The 15744-nt window shown below is 45.0% G+C and overlaps 1 protein-coding gene across 3 annotated transcripts in view; it reads left to right on the forward strand.

Annotated features, from left to right (window-relative positions):
• Nucleotides 1-15744, forward strand: part of THSD4 (thrombospondin type 1 domain containing 4) — a 694305-nt gene that overhangs the window by 128707 nt on the left and 549854 nt on the right. The window lies entirely within an intron of this gene.

The following is a 15744-nucleotide window of genomic DNA, read 5'->3' on the forward strand; positions in this document are numbered from 1 at the left end:
ATAAATAAGCCAAAATAGGCAGTGCCCATGGCAAGGCAGGAATACAGATGCTGAGAAAAACTTGTTAGTGAATGAATCAACCAACATTCACAGATTGTTCAGTATCCCTACTGCAGCATTTGTTGAGCACCCAAGGTTCATGATAAATTCTGAGAGAATATTCCTATGAAAGCAATTTTTTGTTCAGTTGTATAGTCCTTTCTGACTGTTTACGACCCCATGGACCACAGCACACCAGGCTTCCCTGTCCTTCACTATCTCCTGACTCATGTCCATCGAGTCAGTGATGCCATCCCACCATCTCGTCCTCTGTCGGAGAATGAAAGCAAAAAACAACAAACATTTACAGGAAGAATAGCAAGTATAAGGTATGCTCACTGTGCTTAACAAAAGTGAAAGTCTTTGTCGTTCAGTTGTGTCGGACTCTTTTCGATCCCATGGACTCTATGGGATCCTCTGTCCATGAAATCCTCCAGGCAAGAATACTGGAGTGGGTAGCATTTCCTTCTCCAGGGTATCTTCCTGACCCAGGGATCGAACCTGGATCTCCTACATTGCAGGCAGATTCTTCACCATCTGAGCCACCTGGGAATCCCCGCTGCGCTTAAGAAATACTTAGTTTAGTCATTAAGCCAAATTAATGCCCAGTTCAGGGAGGGTGCAGGTGTATAAGATGGGCTGCCTGGCCCCTCTTGTCAGTTGCAGTTCAGACATTAGCATCGATGGCCACTGTGGTTAACACTGCCTGAGTCCTTTTCAGCTGCCAGCCACCTAGAAATAGAGAGGAGTTACAACCCATCCACCCTTGCCTGCACAGGTCTTTCTTGACCCGGTTGTTAGGATTTTGGAGAGAAAGGGCCATTTCACAGAGTAGATGCTTTGGCCGAATCCTGAATTGATAAACCAAATTTGAGCTGATAGAAGGGAGAGTCTGGAGGCCTGGCTGGCCTGCCAGTTGGAGAGTAAAAGAGAGATCACCTGGGAGAAGGTGCTTCCGTCTTTCTCTGTTCCTGCGTATAGTATCACTCTGGGACTGAGAGGCTGCTGCTTCTAAAGCCAAGGGTTTGGTTTGTGTTATCTCTCTTCATCCTGACCACAACCCCATAATAACATAGCTCTCCAGTCCCTTATCTGAAATGCTTATGGCAGTGGGCATTTTAGAACTCAGAACTGTTCAGAGTTTAGCAAGGTGATTCAGGGCACATTTCACACGGTAATGGCATTCCTTCCATGGCCTGGGGCAGCACCCCATCAGCAAACACATTACTACTGCTGCAGTGAAGCCTGCAAATGTTCACATCAGCTGGGAAGGGAAAAAAGACCATAAAAAGCCTTATGTCGGTTAACGCGAGGCTTGCTGCCCAGAGTTTTGGTACCAAACAGAACAATGCAAAAAGTAAAGGAAAGACAAAAAGTTGGTTTTCCAAACGCTTGGTTTCAAAATTGCAGATTTATAACAGCTTATGGAATGCCTGTTCTGTACCAGCCACTGTTCTTGTCTCTTTTCACGGACAACCCTATGAGATAGGTACTAATATCATCCTCATTTTAGAGGTGAGGGAACAGAGGCCCAGAGAAGGGGTGTAACCTGCCCAAGGTCACACAGCTAGTCTGTGAAGAGTCAGGATTGGAACTCAGGCAGTTCTGGCTCTAAGGATGTGATGAAGTGTTACACATGAGGATCTAAGGCCCGAAGAGGTTTAAGTGATTGCTCAGATTCCTAGAGCCATGAGAAAGCTGAGATTTGAAGATGCTACTGACTCCAACCTCAGATATGCAGGTGACAGCACCCTTATGGCAGGAAGTGAAGAGGAACTAAAAAGCCTCTTGATGAAAGTAAAAGAGGAGAGTGAAAAAGTTGGCTTAAAGCTCAACATTCAGAAAACGAATATCATGGCATCTGGTCCCATCACTTCATGGCAAATAGATGGGGAAACAGTGGAAACAGTGTCAGACTTTATTTTGGGGGGGGGGCTCCAAAATCACTGCAGATGGTGAGTGCAGCCATGAAATTAAAAGACGGTTACTCCTTGGAAGGAAAGTTATCACCAACCTAGATAGCATATTCAAAAGCAGAAACATTACTTTGCCAGCAAAGGTCTGTCTAGTCAAGGATATGGTTTTCCCAGTGGTCATGTATGGATGTGAGAGTTGGACTGTGAAGAAAGCTGAGCACTGAAGAATTGATGCTTTTGAACTGTGATGTTGGAGAAGACTCTTGAGAATCCTTTGGACTGCAAGGAAATCCAACCAGTCCATTCTAAAAGAGACCAGCCCTGGGATTTCTTTGGAAGGAATGATGCTAAAGCTGAAACTGCAATAGTTCGGCCACCTCATTGGAGGCCGAAGAGTTAACTCATTGGAAAAGACTCTGATGCTGGGAGGGATTCGTGGCAGGAGGAGAAGGGGACGACAGAGGATTAGATGGCTGGATGGCATCATTGACTCGATGGACATGAGTTTGAGTGAACTCCGGGAGTTGGTGATGGGCAGGAAGGCCTGGTGTGCTTTGATTCATGGGGTCGCAAAGAGTCGGACATGACTGAGCGACTGAACTGAACTGAACTGAACTGACTCCCAGATCCCTGGAGTACTAGGGACTTCTCTTCCAGCCTCTGTGGTCGAGAACCCAGGAGAGCTGCCTGGGGAACAGGCTCCAGTTGGCTGGAGGCCTGGGCTGCAGGCATTCCAGCCCATGCGTTTTGGCAACAGGAATTTTTTTTTCTTCTAACTTATTGACAAGGGGCCAATTACTGTTTACTATGAAGTTCCTACAAGTTTCTATCATGCTTTTGTAATTTGACAGTTTCAGATGAAACAATCCAAATATTAGCCTGGAAGACCCACACTGCTAACAAATGTGGAGCTCTTCCTAGCTGACAAAAATCACATTTGCTTATATTTATTAGTCATTAGGAACTTGCATAGCATATGTGACCCCAGAAGAGATGTCAGTGTGTTCTCTGGATGGCTGTCTGCCTCACTCTCTGTTTCAGGTTCAAGGTTTGAAGCAAAGGCCATTGGGGGTTTAGATGTTTAAGAAACTGTTAGATTGTTATGCTAGCCAACTGAAAACCTAACTGGAGCCAGATAACAAATAAAATAAAATGATACAACCTTCTAACAAATATTTATTAAGCATCTAATATGTTGTAAGGCCCCAGACAGACACAAAGGTATAAAAACCAGATTAGGGATGCTCCAGGTTCTTACTGACAGTTAGAGCAGTTGTTTGCAAATGTAGCTTTTTTTTTTTTTGCATTCTTAAAAAAATTTTTTTTAATTGGAGAATAATGTCTTTACAATGTGTTTATTTCTGCTGTATAATAATGTGAGTCAGCTGTAAGTATACATATATTCCCTCCTTGAGCCTCCCCGTGCCATCGCACCCTGCTAGGTCATCACAGAGCGCTGAGCTGAGCTCTCTGTTATACACTTGCTTCCCACTAGCTGTCGGCTTACGCATGGTAGAGTGTATATATGTCGGCGCTACTCTCAGTTCGTCTCACCTTCTCCTTCCTCCGCTGTGTCCACCAAGTCCATTTTCTACAGCTGTTTCTCCATTCCTCCCCTGTGAATAGGTTCATCTGTACCATTTTTCTAGACTCCATACATATGCGTTAATATATGATACATGTTTTTCTCCCTCTGTATGAGAGATTCCAAACTTTTTTTTTTTAAGTTTATTTTTAATTGGAGGAAAATTGCTTTACAATGTCATGTTGGTTTCTGCCATACCAAACTTAACTATTTTTTGAAGCGTTAAGAATCCTGTCTGCAAAATCAGTCTTAGGTAGAGGCTCAGTTTGTCACACAGACAAAAGCTGAGCTGCTCTGGTTGAAGCCTCATAGGCCTTGCTGTAGAAATCCAGGGTCTAGATCCAAATGCCTCAATGGTTTTCAACCTCTGTTGACCATAAGAATCCTTTGCCCATCTTTTAGAAGTCTTGACACCCTGGTTACATCCCAGATGAACATCTGGATCTCAGAGGGTTATGCTTGGATGTCTATATAATGTCAGTCCAGCCAAGGCTGGGAACCACTGATCTGGAAGTATCTCTTTGGAACCTCAAGGTTCCGTGGTAAGTCATTTAGGAATCAGTATTGTCCAGCAGAACTTTCCAGGTTTGGTGAGCACCTGGAATCACTTGCAGTGGGGTGGGGAGGTTTGTTAAAAGTGGGGTTGCCCATATGTATAAAATAGGTAATTAATGAGAACCGACTATGTAGCCCAGGGAACTGTAATCAGTGCACTGTGGTGACCTAAATGGGAACGAAAACCGAAAGAGAGGGGCTATATGTATAGCAGATGCACTTCGCCCTAGAAACTAGCACAACTTCGTAAAGCAACTATCAGTTCAGTTCAGTCGCTCAGTCGTGTCCGACTCTTTGCGACCCCATGAATGGCAGCACGCCAGGCCTCCCTGTCCACCACCAGCTCCCGGAGTTCACTCAGACTCACGTCCATCGAGTTGGTGATGCCATCCAGCCATCTCATCCTCTGTCGTCCCCTTCTCCGCCGGCCCCCAATCCCTCCCAGCATCAGAGTCTTTTCCAGTGAGTCAACTCTTCGCATGAGATGGCCAAAGTACTGGAGTTTCAGCTGTAGCATCATTCCTTCCAAAAGAACACCCAGGGCTGATCTCCTTCAGAATGGACTGGTTGGATCTCCTTGCAGTCCAAGGGACTCTCAAGAGTCTTCTCCAACACCACAGTTCAAAAGCATCAATTCTTCGGTGCTCAGCTTTCTTCACAGTCCAACTCTCATATCCATACACGACCATTGGAAAAACCATAGCCTTGACTAGATGGACCTTTGTTGGCAAAGTAATGTCTCTGCTTTTGAATATGCTATCTAGGTTGGTTATAACCTTCCTTCCAAGGAGTAAGCGTCTTTTAATATCATGGCATCATGAAAATCACCATCTGCAGTGATTTTGGAGCCCCCCAAAATAAAGTCTGACACTGTTTCCCCATCTATTTCCCATGAAGTGATGGCACCAGATGCCATGATCTTCGTTTTCTGAATGTTGAGCTTTAAGCCAACTTTTTCACTCTCCTCTTTCACTTTCATCAAGAGGGTTTTAGTTCCTCTTCACTTTCTGCCATTAAGCAATTATACTCCAATAAAAATTAATTTAAAAAATAATTTAAAAATAGCATAAAGAAGTTCTAAAATAAAGTGGAGTTGCCCAATCCCCACTCTCTCCCTTGCTTAATGAGGACTTTATTTTGTAGGTCTGTGCTGTGTCCTGTGTAGCTTTATTTTAAATGATTTTGGTATGCTCCAGAGTTTGAGAACCACTGCTCTAAAAAGTTGGGAAACACGTGAGTGTAAATGCCTTCCGGACGATGGCTACCATTTTGGAGCTTTCATATGTACATATGCTATGTCGAATGCACTGTAATTCTGGCTTGGCAAAAAGTTTGTTTGGGCTTTTCCATGAGATGGTACAGAAAAGCCCAAATGAACTTTTTGGTCAACCCAGTGTTTACAGCTCACACGGCCCTATGAGGAGGTTGCAAAGACTCACATTTTACAAATGAGAAAACTGAGACTCTGAGGAATGAAGTGACTCCACCAAGGTCTCCCACTTCAGAAGCAGTGGAGCTAGAATTCTCAGTAGGTCTGTCAGAGTCCAGCAGTAAAGCTCTTATCTCTGAAATGAGTATTTTTCAAATGGGCGTTTTGAAAGTGAGGCTTCTCGTTTCCAGCAGGTGTGGTCCAGAAAAGCTAAGTGGAGGTTAGAGACACGTCTTGAAAAGTGGGTGAGGTTTGGTAGTCGAGATTTAAAAGGACTGCTTCTCTTCCTCGCAGTGTTTAGCTCTCTTACCAGGGAAATCCTTGCATGTGGTCCTGGGCACCAGAGGGGTTCAAAAGAGTTGGAAGCCATGGTCCTTGTCCTTGTGGGCCTGACACTGAGTCTGGGGATGAGGGGCAAACCCACAGAGCACTGAAAGGGCCAGAAACAGTGAAGATGTGACCAGAGTTCAGGGAGATTGAAAAGTCCTTGTGGGATGGAGCTGTCAGGAAATACTGCACAGAACACATAGAATTTGAACCCAACTTTGGCGAATAAATACAATTTACTTGGCTGGAATTATGTGGAAACTTCTTGAGTCTACCATTTGTTTGCCATATCAGATCTTTGTCTCATTAAAACACACACACTCACACTTTAAAAAACCTTAGAAATCGTGTCATTACTGATTGGTGCTCTCTCAAGCATCCTAAAGTTACTTAACTCCTCTGAACCTCAGGGGCTTCATCTTTCAAATAAGAGCAGCATATGATAATATCCATGTTCCAATGCTCTTCTCTCAAATCATCCCACCCTTGCCTTCTCCCACAGAGTCCAAAAGACACATGTACAACACCCAAGGCTGATTCATGTCAGTGTATGGCAAAACCACTATAATATTGTAAAGTAATTAACCTCCAATTAAAATAAATAAATTTAAAAAACAAAACAAAAAACAAATAAGAGCAGCAATGGTAATACCTATCATATGGGATTGTGGAGTCTTGAAATGAAATAATATTTGCATTGCCTGGTCCATAGTAGTTGCTCAGTAAATTATAGATCTAATTCCCATTATGAATTTAGAGGCTGGGTAGTAGTGTGTTAGATAGTTCCAATTAGAACTCTCATTAAAGTCATCTGTACTTATCATATTCCTCTCCAACTTGCCCTTCTAGAGAGCCTTTTTCAAAGTTAAAGGTAATACTCATGACTTAAACTAAGTTTGGTAAACTAATACTTCTCTGTTTGAGATGAAAAATGAAAAATTTCTCCAATATTTACCCCAAAATTATTAGTAATAACTTACATATATAATGACTGTATATAATGTTACATATTGGTTTGGCCAAAAAAATTCGTTTGGGTTTTCTGTAACGTGGAAAAATCCAAACTTCTTGGCCAACCCAATATCCAGTAACGCTGAAACCATCTCTACCGTGAACTCCAAAATCTGTGTGGGATCACAGGGGAAACCAACTAGCCACGGTCAACAGCTGGCCATGCAAAAGTTTTCACATAAACTATTTGCTTTTAAAGGCTTCCTCTGAGCTATAGGGCTTAATTCAGCGAGATGACCTGGGCATTACCGTTTTGTGTTTCATTTTCGTTTTAATTCAGTCAACGTTCCTCGTGTATTTGTTACGAACCAGGCCCTGTGCTAAATACAGAGGTATAGTCAGGGAAAGGAGGTGTGGTTTTCAAGGACCTCCACACCGAATGAGCAGACAGCCCAGGGATAACCACCAGAATGCAGGGTAGTGGGTGTCCTGCCCATGGGGTGAGTGAAGGGTTGCAGGAACACAGAGGTGGAGCTCATTCTTGGAGAAGTAAGTTACCTGGTGGTGGAAGTCCTGCCTTGCAGGGTGAGTTTGCATTACTCAGGTGGGAAAGAGCTGGGAAGTACTTGGTAAGGATGGAAGATGGCGGTGGTTTGGTGACGCAAGAGGAACAGAGTCTCCTTGACCTCAAGGAGTGCATGTTGGTGGGTTGGGGGAGGGAGACAAGCAGACATTGGCAAGACCAAGTGCTCTCTTAAGAGGGGTACTCAGGGCGTGGGGAAGGAAGGCAGGGGCAGAAGGAGGCCTGGGGAGCCCGAGAAGGCATCACAGAGGCAGTGATGACTGAACTGAATTTTGAAGAAGAAGGATTTTAGCAGAGGTCATTCCCCAAAAAGCAAACTGTGAGGGCATGGTGAGCCTGTCATGTTCTGGAAGTTCTCAGTGGTCTGATGGGGCTGGAGCACAGGCTGTATATGAGGGTGTGTGCAGGTGAGACTGGTTAAGTCCACAGGCTCCTTTCCAAGGATGGGTTATCAGGCAGTCCTAAGGGGACTGAAATAGAATTTCTTTGAGAGAGGCAGTCCCTGTAAACATGGAAAACTAACTCTTTTCCATCTTAAAGCAAGATGGTGTCTCCATTGGATAGTTGGTTTAAATCTCTTCTTAATGCCCTTGGGATTTTTCAAAATATTTGGCTCTGCCACCCTGTGCCCCATCTCCGTAAAGCTTAGGAAGCTAGGGTTTACTGCCCGGGAGCTTGGGCTTGCTCTTCCAGTTTGGCAATAGGTGTTTCAGTCTCCTACTGATGCTGTAACACTGACCACAGATTTGGTGGAGAAAAACAGCACAAATTTTTCTCTTACCGTCTGGAATTCAGAAGTCTGAAATCGAGGTATTGGAAGGGCTATTTTCCTTCTTGGGGCTTCAGAGGAGGATTTTTTTCCTTCTTTTTTCCAGCTTGTGGAGTCAGCCTGCCTTCCTTGGCCTGAGGACTTTTCCTCCCATCACTCAGCCCTCTTGCCTCTGTCATCTCATCTCCTTCTCTAAATCTTATCCACTGATCTTCTCCTTTTATAAGGACCTTTGTAATTACATGGCACCCACTCAGATAATCCAGGATAATCTCATTTCAAAATCTTTAGCACACCTGCAAAAATCACCTTGCCACATAAAGTTACTTTTCACAGGTTCTGGGGATTAAGTATGTGGGCATCTTGGGATGGAGTGGAGTGGGGTGGGGAGCATTAGCCAGCCTACCATAATGTACATGCATTTGGGGGTCTTAAGAATACCCTAGTAACAGGACAGTTTCTGTGCTAGCGGAACCACCAGCCACTTCCGCACATCACGCCTGGTAGCTGTCTGTGGGAAATCCAGCATCACGGGTTCCGGCAGAACAAAGAACAGGAGGATGCATTCCCCATCTAGCCCTCATGTGCTCTTCTTTGGGACAGGCAGTGTTAATCAGGACAGTGATAATGAAGTTAAACATAATAGTTGCCCAGGGCTGCTGGCATAGAATAAAGAACTCTGTATTCCAGTCCAGAGTCCAGGGTCCAGTCCCCAGCTCTCGCTAACGCTTTGATCTTGGGGAAGTCACCTCATTTCTCCGAGCCTTGGTTTACATGTTTATAAAATAGAGGGATTTTATCCAGTCATTAAGGTCTCTGGCCTGATGTTGATGTGTTGTTGTGGTCTGACTGGATTGCTCTTCTAAAAGCTCCCACCGTCCTTCTGCCATCCGGAGTGATGGAGGGATGGTGGCTGGGAGGCACGGCTCTCAGACCTGTTTTCCAACATGTTCAGGAATGCCATGGCTTTCTCTCTCTCTCTGAATCCACAACATAACCCACTGTTCAGACTTCTGCCCCATCACATGAGTTTTTCTTAAAAGTGCTGTCCACACGTCAGAGCCCCTCTTCTTGGTCTCCCCCTGGGCCTTTTCACTGGAGGCATCTGCGTGTGTTTCCTCGCCTGGAGAAGCTCCGGGCTGGGAGTCATTACACCCTGCTTCCTGTCTCATGGCCATCATTTGCTAACTGGACGACCTTCGGGAATCACTTCATCTAATCTATAAAATCTGCATAATTATTTGTCTCTGTCTTCCATACAGTCCTGCAGAGAGGGTCAGTTGAGGTAACAACTGTAAAAGTACTTCAGAAATACAAGACACTGTTCAAAACCAACATGGCGTGATAATTTTATTATCACTGACCAGATCACCTTTGGGTTTTTAGAGCCTTGTATCTTCTTCTGTAACATCTTGTCTGTACATACACGTGCGTGTGTGCATGTAGTGTATACGTGTGTGTTTGCTTGAAAGGTCTGTGGTTTCGAAACAGGACAGACAGGATCAGCCCTAGATCCTAGGCTGTCCCTCCATTTCCTACCTCTTCGGGGAATTGTCTTTGGCTTATGGGTAAGAATCATTTGTTTTTTAAGCTCCTCCTTTCCTGCTCACTTTCTTGGAGGCCATTTGCATTTCATCATCAATAACCCTGGAGCACTATGTTATTTCTGTCCCAAGGGCCCCTGGAGCCAAGTGGGCCCCTTCATGATGCTGGATAGGAAATTTTGCTGTTAATTAAACGTCACAAAGCCCACTTGCCATTTTCCTGACCCTCTGTTGAAACTTAGGGAGTCTTGTTACATCCAAGAGGGGCAAAAACCACACAGCAAAAGACGGGAAAGCTTTTGGCCTTGTCTGTGTTTCTCCTTGGAAAATCTCCCTGATAATCTGGGCAGTTAGCAGAGCAAGCAGGTACATCTGTTTTTAAAATGCAGACTCTACATTTTTGGTGTTTTTTGTTTTCTTCCTGCAAGTAAAGTTTGGTTTCTTTTCCTCCTTTTGAAGCAGGATTTCCACTTAGTCCCTGAATTGTTTGACATGAAGTTACCTGTTGATGCTAACCAGATAGACGGTGTTTTAATATGCTTTGGTTTCTGAATCTGAAACCTTAGCCCCTTTTTGGTGCGAGTGTTTGTAACAGAGCCGGACCCGCTGGTATGTACGCTTCTGCCTGTAGGTTAGGAGAGATTGGAGCCAGATTTTAAGCTTGAGTGACTCTGCTCTCAGACAAGGCTCCAAAGAGCCCTTGTTCCTTTCTTGTGGCATTTCATTAAGTGTCAGAAGTATTTCATTAGTTATCAGAACAAAGATCACATTTGCCATAAGAATGCTGCATTGAATCCCCTCCAAGTCATTCATAACTCAGGGTTCCAGAAGAGAAGGGTGATGGGCTCTGGAAAAAGCCTGACAGCAATATGTGTGTCCCAGAAGGGGATTTCAACCTTGCATCCGGGACCCCTAGGGCTTCTCCTTGGATGCTCGCCTGGTGGCAGTCAGAGATGCCTTTGTGTGAGGATGGTGGGGGGGAGCACATCTTGTACGTGAGGCGTACTGTCATTTTCTTTAGTCACCCCCTTCTTGCACACATTGCTGATTTAGTTGTAGTAAAGAAAATTATTTTTGTAGCACCTGCTATGTGCCACAGTAGTCACATGTGTGTTTGAACCTTAAGCAGCCCCGTTTTACGGTTGAGACCACTGAACTAAGGTTGAAAATCCCCATCGTCCTGCTCCTTTAAGGGGTGGAGCGGATCAGAGTGCAGGATTGCCTGACCTCAGCCGCTTCACTCTTCCCACTCCAAGCCTGTAATGTGGATGTAGGTAATTTATCTGTGACAGAGTTTGGAATACAGAGGCTATGGCGTCACTGTTGGTTTTCATGGTTAAGTACTAACAGCCCCTCAAGAGCATTTTGAGTCCTTACTTTTTTACCTTAACTATGCGCACTTTCCTGGGCATATAGCTCTTCTGGCTCATCTCTGTTAATTGTAACAAGGCCAGCCACGATGGATGTTTATTGAGGGTTTACTGTGTGTAACAGGCTGAATACAGCTCTCTCCTCCTACCCACCCCAAAGGTATTGAGTCCCAAATGAAAAAGACTTTGCAGATATAATGAAGGATCTTGAGATGGAGAGATTATCTTGGTGGGCCCTGCATGCAACCATGAGTGTCCTTATAAGAGATGGGCAGACGGAAATTTGACACCCAGACACACAGAGGAGAGGTGATACAAAAACTGAATAGAGAGCGATTGGAAGGTGCTGTTCTTGAAGATGGGAGGGATGGGGCCACAAGCCAAGGAAAGCTGGCTGCCACCAGAAGCCAAAAGAGGCCAGGAAAGAGACTCCTCAGAGCTTCCTGAGGGAGCACAGCCCTGCCAACCAACAACTTCATTTCGGTCCATTGACCCTAATCTCGAACTTCTGGCCTTCAGAACTGTGAGAGGATCAATTTCTGTGGCTTTTAGCCACTGAGTTTGTGGTAGTTTGTACAGCAGCGACAGGAAGCATACGCAATATTGAAGGCTCTGAGCTAAACCTCTAGGGACTCTTATGCATAAAGTAATCCATATTATCCTTTTTTTTTAAGTACAAGATCTCTGCACTCAGAGAGATGAAGTAATGAGCCTTGGGGCCCAGAGCTAATAGATTGGAGAACAGGGCTTTGAAATGGAGTTTGGCTCTAAGCCTCTGCTCTTAACCGCTGTATAGTTCTTTCTTCCTGTCCTCTGACTTATTTCTCGGCCTCATGCCCTCTACATCAGGCCTAGGTCAAGATCAGGCCTTGCCCCAGAGACTTCCTTTCCCTCTTTATGGTTTGACTTTCAGGCATGCATTATTTTCTTTTTCCTATAGAAACACTTAGTCCCTCGTGGGCCTTGTGGATCCAGCAGCAGTTAGCTAAGATTTCCCTTTTCCTCAGTGATGAGAACATGTGGGCTAGTGCTAAAAATGTTTTCTTTCTGGATTTGGAGGGAAGCAATAATTTTCCCCACCCTGTTTTCCAGTAAATTCTCATTCCAAGCAGTCTATCCCTGTAATCCTTGGTGAATGGCATTTGGTATTTATAAGCTGTACTCTGTTGCAGCAGTTTAAGCTCCTTAAGAGCTTACCATTCATTCATTCGTTCAGTAACATTTGTTAATATCACAGTAATATCCATTCATGTAGACTTTCTATCTTGGAAAGTTTAATATCGTTTAGACTCAGTTTCCTTATGTATAAAATTGGAGTAATGACCCACTTTACTGTTTGCAGTGAGAGTTAATGGATAACATGTATAAACCATTTGGCAGGTGTTCAGTAGTTGCTGTGATCTGAATACTGAATTTATGTAAGTACATGATGCTATTTGAGGGGATGGAGTAAAGTCTAGGACAAATCTCTTTTTCCTTCAATTAACTCAGGGTAACAGAACTGCATCTAAAAAAGAAAAAAAAAAACACTTCTCTAATGTAAGTAAGAATGTTATGAATTTTTTTCACACATGACTATTATAATAGAAATATTTCATATTTAAAACAAAGAAAAAATATACATGGTACATGGGTACACATTAAGTGGTATGTGTGAAAAAGGAGACATTCAGAGTATGAGAGAAACACCGTTGCTTCCTCCATGGACGATTCACATAAAAAATGTTCAGGAAATGTAAGTTTCATCAACACATTACTGTTCCATTATTAAATTCAGGAGCATGTACAGAAAATAGTGCTTCAGTTTGCTTCAACCTGCTGGGGGTCAGCCTCTGGGGCAGAGAGCACTGTTTGAGAGGCCCCGGGGAGAGGGGTTAGGAGCTCGCATTTGCTCAGCGCCTGCCTGGCCAGGTACTGTGCCCCACAGGTAATCTCATTTGGTTTTCCTTTTAAGCCCCTGAGTCCCCCAGGGCTGCTCCGGTTCAGATCACAACACACACCAGCAACAGGTTTGATTCTCAAGAGGGCTCCTCTCAGTTAAGCTGGAGAAATGAATGCCTCACTGTTCTTTCATGCAAATCCAGGCTGTACCTCCCTGCCCCCATTTGGCTGTCTGCCTCTGCAGTCACCCTCATGTGTGAAGGTTGCAGGTTCTGTGTCTCTCTTCTTGGGGACAGTTCAGCTCTCATGGTAACCACCACTTACAGAGAGTCCCCAGGGGCTAGGCCCTTTCCCTTCATTATTTTGTTTAACCCTCACGGCAGCCACTGATGAGGTAGGTACCATTATTCCATTTTGCCACTGGAGATAGGAAATGTGGCCTGACTGACTCAGGATCACAAGGTAATAAGTGGCTGACCTGGATGGTTTGATGGAATACCCAGGACCTCTCTATCTCCCCAGTTACCACCCCTGTCCCAGTTGATCTCTTAGCTTCCTCATCTTCAGGGATGCCCTGCCCAGCGTGAAACAGGGTGGGGCCATCATCTTTCTCTGAGCAATTGAATGTTAACTTAGTCTCGACTGGGATTGTCTCTTTGGTACACCTCCATCAGCTCATCTTTTGCCTTTGTGTGAATCCAAAACAGATGCCTCTTCCTCTGGTTAGGTCCGTCCCCTCCCTGGGAAGACACACTGCTTTTCAACACCCAGGTGTCCTGGTGCAGTGAATAACCTGCTCAACTACAAGTGGCAGCCGTGCAGGCAGTGGGTACTATTGCTTTCTATTGGTCTGAAGTTGGTTTCCTTGAAGACTGACCCCCCATCACCACCCCCGCCATGCCCTTATTGCCCCCCTCGGGGCCCATACTGCACAAGCACCTGAGGATCAGTCCTGGAAACCCAGTATCCTGAAGATCAGTCCTGGAAACCCAGTATCCTTCAGATGTGCAGTGGCACCAGGGAGCACTGTGGTGACTGGTCCTTAGGGATGCTTGGCTGGCCTCCAAACACCATCCTTTAGACAAGGAGAAGCAGCCTGATGGCAAGATCTATTAATAAATCAGAGTCCAGGTCTCTCCTGAGATCCTTACTCCAGAAGGAGTGGATCTGTTCTGAAGGCTGTTTTATATTTGGGGTGTGTGGAGGTGGGGGGACAGTGCTATGGTGCTCACTGTCTGGGCTGCCAGCAGTAGGGTGGGGTCCCTGAGAAGAAGGTTTTCTCAGGGCTTGGCTTCCTGGCGCAAAGAAGGCCTTTTAAACTCAGTTGCTCCAAAACCACCATTCTACTTCCTTTGCTAGATTTCAGACATCTTGGTTCCTGCTAGTGCCCCTGAATCCATTGGTGAAAAGACCTCATTCCTTTTCTCTTATTAAAACAAATTCATCATTTCCTCTCGCTCCCTCTGCCTCCCCAACTCCCCCACATGTAAGCCTTTGAGATCCTTCTTCCCTGCGGGCTCAGAGCAAACCTGTCCACTGATTCTTCCATTGGTCTTTAAATCCAGACCTTAAATACTTTCTGGGGAGCAAGCAGATCTGGTTAAACCGGCTAATGTGTGTGACAGTGTGTACCACCCAGTAGACAATCAGGAAAACTTTTGTTTTCATCATCTTAATTTTTATTTCCCTAAGTGGTCGGAGTTTTGCCTCTTATCTGCTGTAGACAGCAGAGAATTTATTGCCGGGAACAGCTCTGGCAGGACTTTCAGTCTTCTGAACTTCTAAGAAGACACATGCTCTCAACCTAAACCATTTGCTCACAGCCTCTTTGAACTCAGCACATGCTATCCTTTCTCCATTTGGCAGGTGATCACAATGGAACAGGGTGAGTTTTAGGAACACAGGGCTCTCTTTCCAGCTTTAAGCTGCAGGCTCCTTTCCTTCCAGCTTGCCTTGGATCACGCACCCCTTGGTGAACGTATGTTTCTGCTTTTCAACTGCTGCTCCCTCCCATTCTTCCTCCCCTCGCATTTGAGTGTCAGGGTCTCTCTAGGTGGCCAGTGGCTACTGATGCTTAATTTCACATCAACTCTCTTTGCTTCCCACCCCAAAGTGTGGGGCTGCCTTGACTTCTTGCTTATTGGAACTCAGAGCTTTTATATCTCTGCTAATTGATCCACAGAGGTAACCTTTATTGACCCGTTGGTAAGAAATGGTGAGCAATTAAGCTCTGGTCTCTAACAAGTGTTATTTCAACAAACATTCACAGAGTGCCTCTGGGTCAGACCCGCTGCTAATCTCAGGGATTACACACACAGGAATAAGAAACTGACAAGCCTTGCCCTCAAAGACTGGAAGACTTGGGGGGAAGCCAGGCCTTTTACTCAACAACATTACCAAGATGCAGTGTTAATGCCGAGGCAGAGGGGCGCGCAGACGACAGAAAGCGCTTACTGTGTGGGGGCCGCCTAGGGGAAGCATGCGGGTGCTGATGTTTATTTTGGGCTAGAAGGCTGCTCCAGTTCAGAAGTTTGTAGGTAGGGTGGAATTCCAGGCAGGCTCTTGGAGGCACAAGAGCTCAGTGTGTTTGGAAAATGATGAGTGATTTTTTTGTGCCTGGAAAGTGTAGGGTTGGTGGCAGGAGACAGGGGGAGAGGATAAAGACTGGAATTGAATCTGAGAAGAGAGACCAAAACCAGTTGATGAAGGTCTTAATGCGGCATCAAAATGAATGGGCCTTACAACCATCTATGTTTGAACTTTATTTTCTAGGCAGAATGAAGTCATGAACATTT

Source organism: Ovis aries, chromosome 7 (genome assembly GCF_016772045.2).
Source record: "Ovis aries strain OAR_USU_Benz2616 breed Rambouillet chromosome 7, ARS-UI_Ramb_v3.0, whole genome shotgun sequence".
Classification (NCBI taxonomy): domain Eukaryota; kingdom Metazoa; phylum Chordata; class Mammalia; order Artiodactyla; family Bovidae; genus Ovis; species Ovis aries.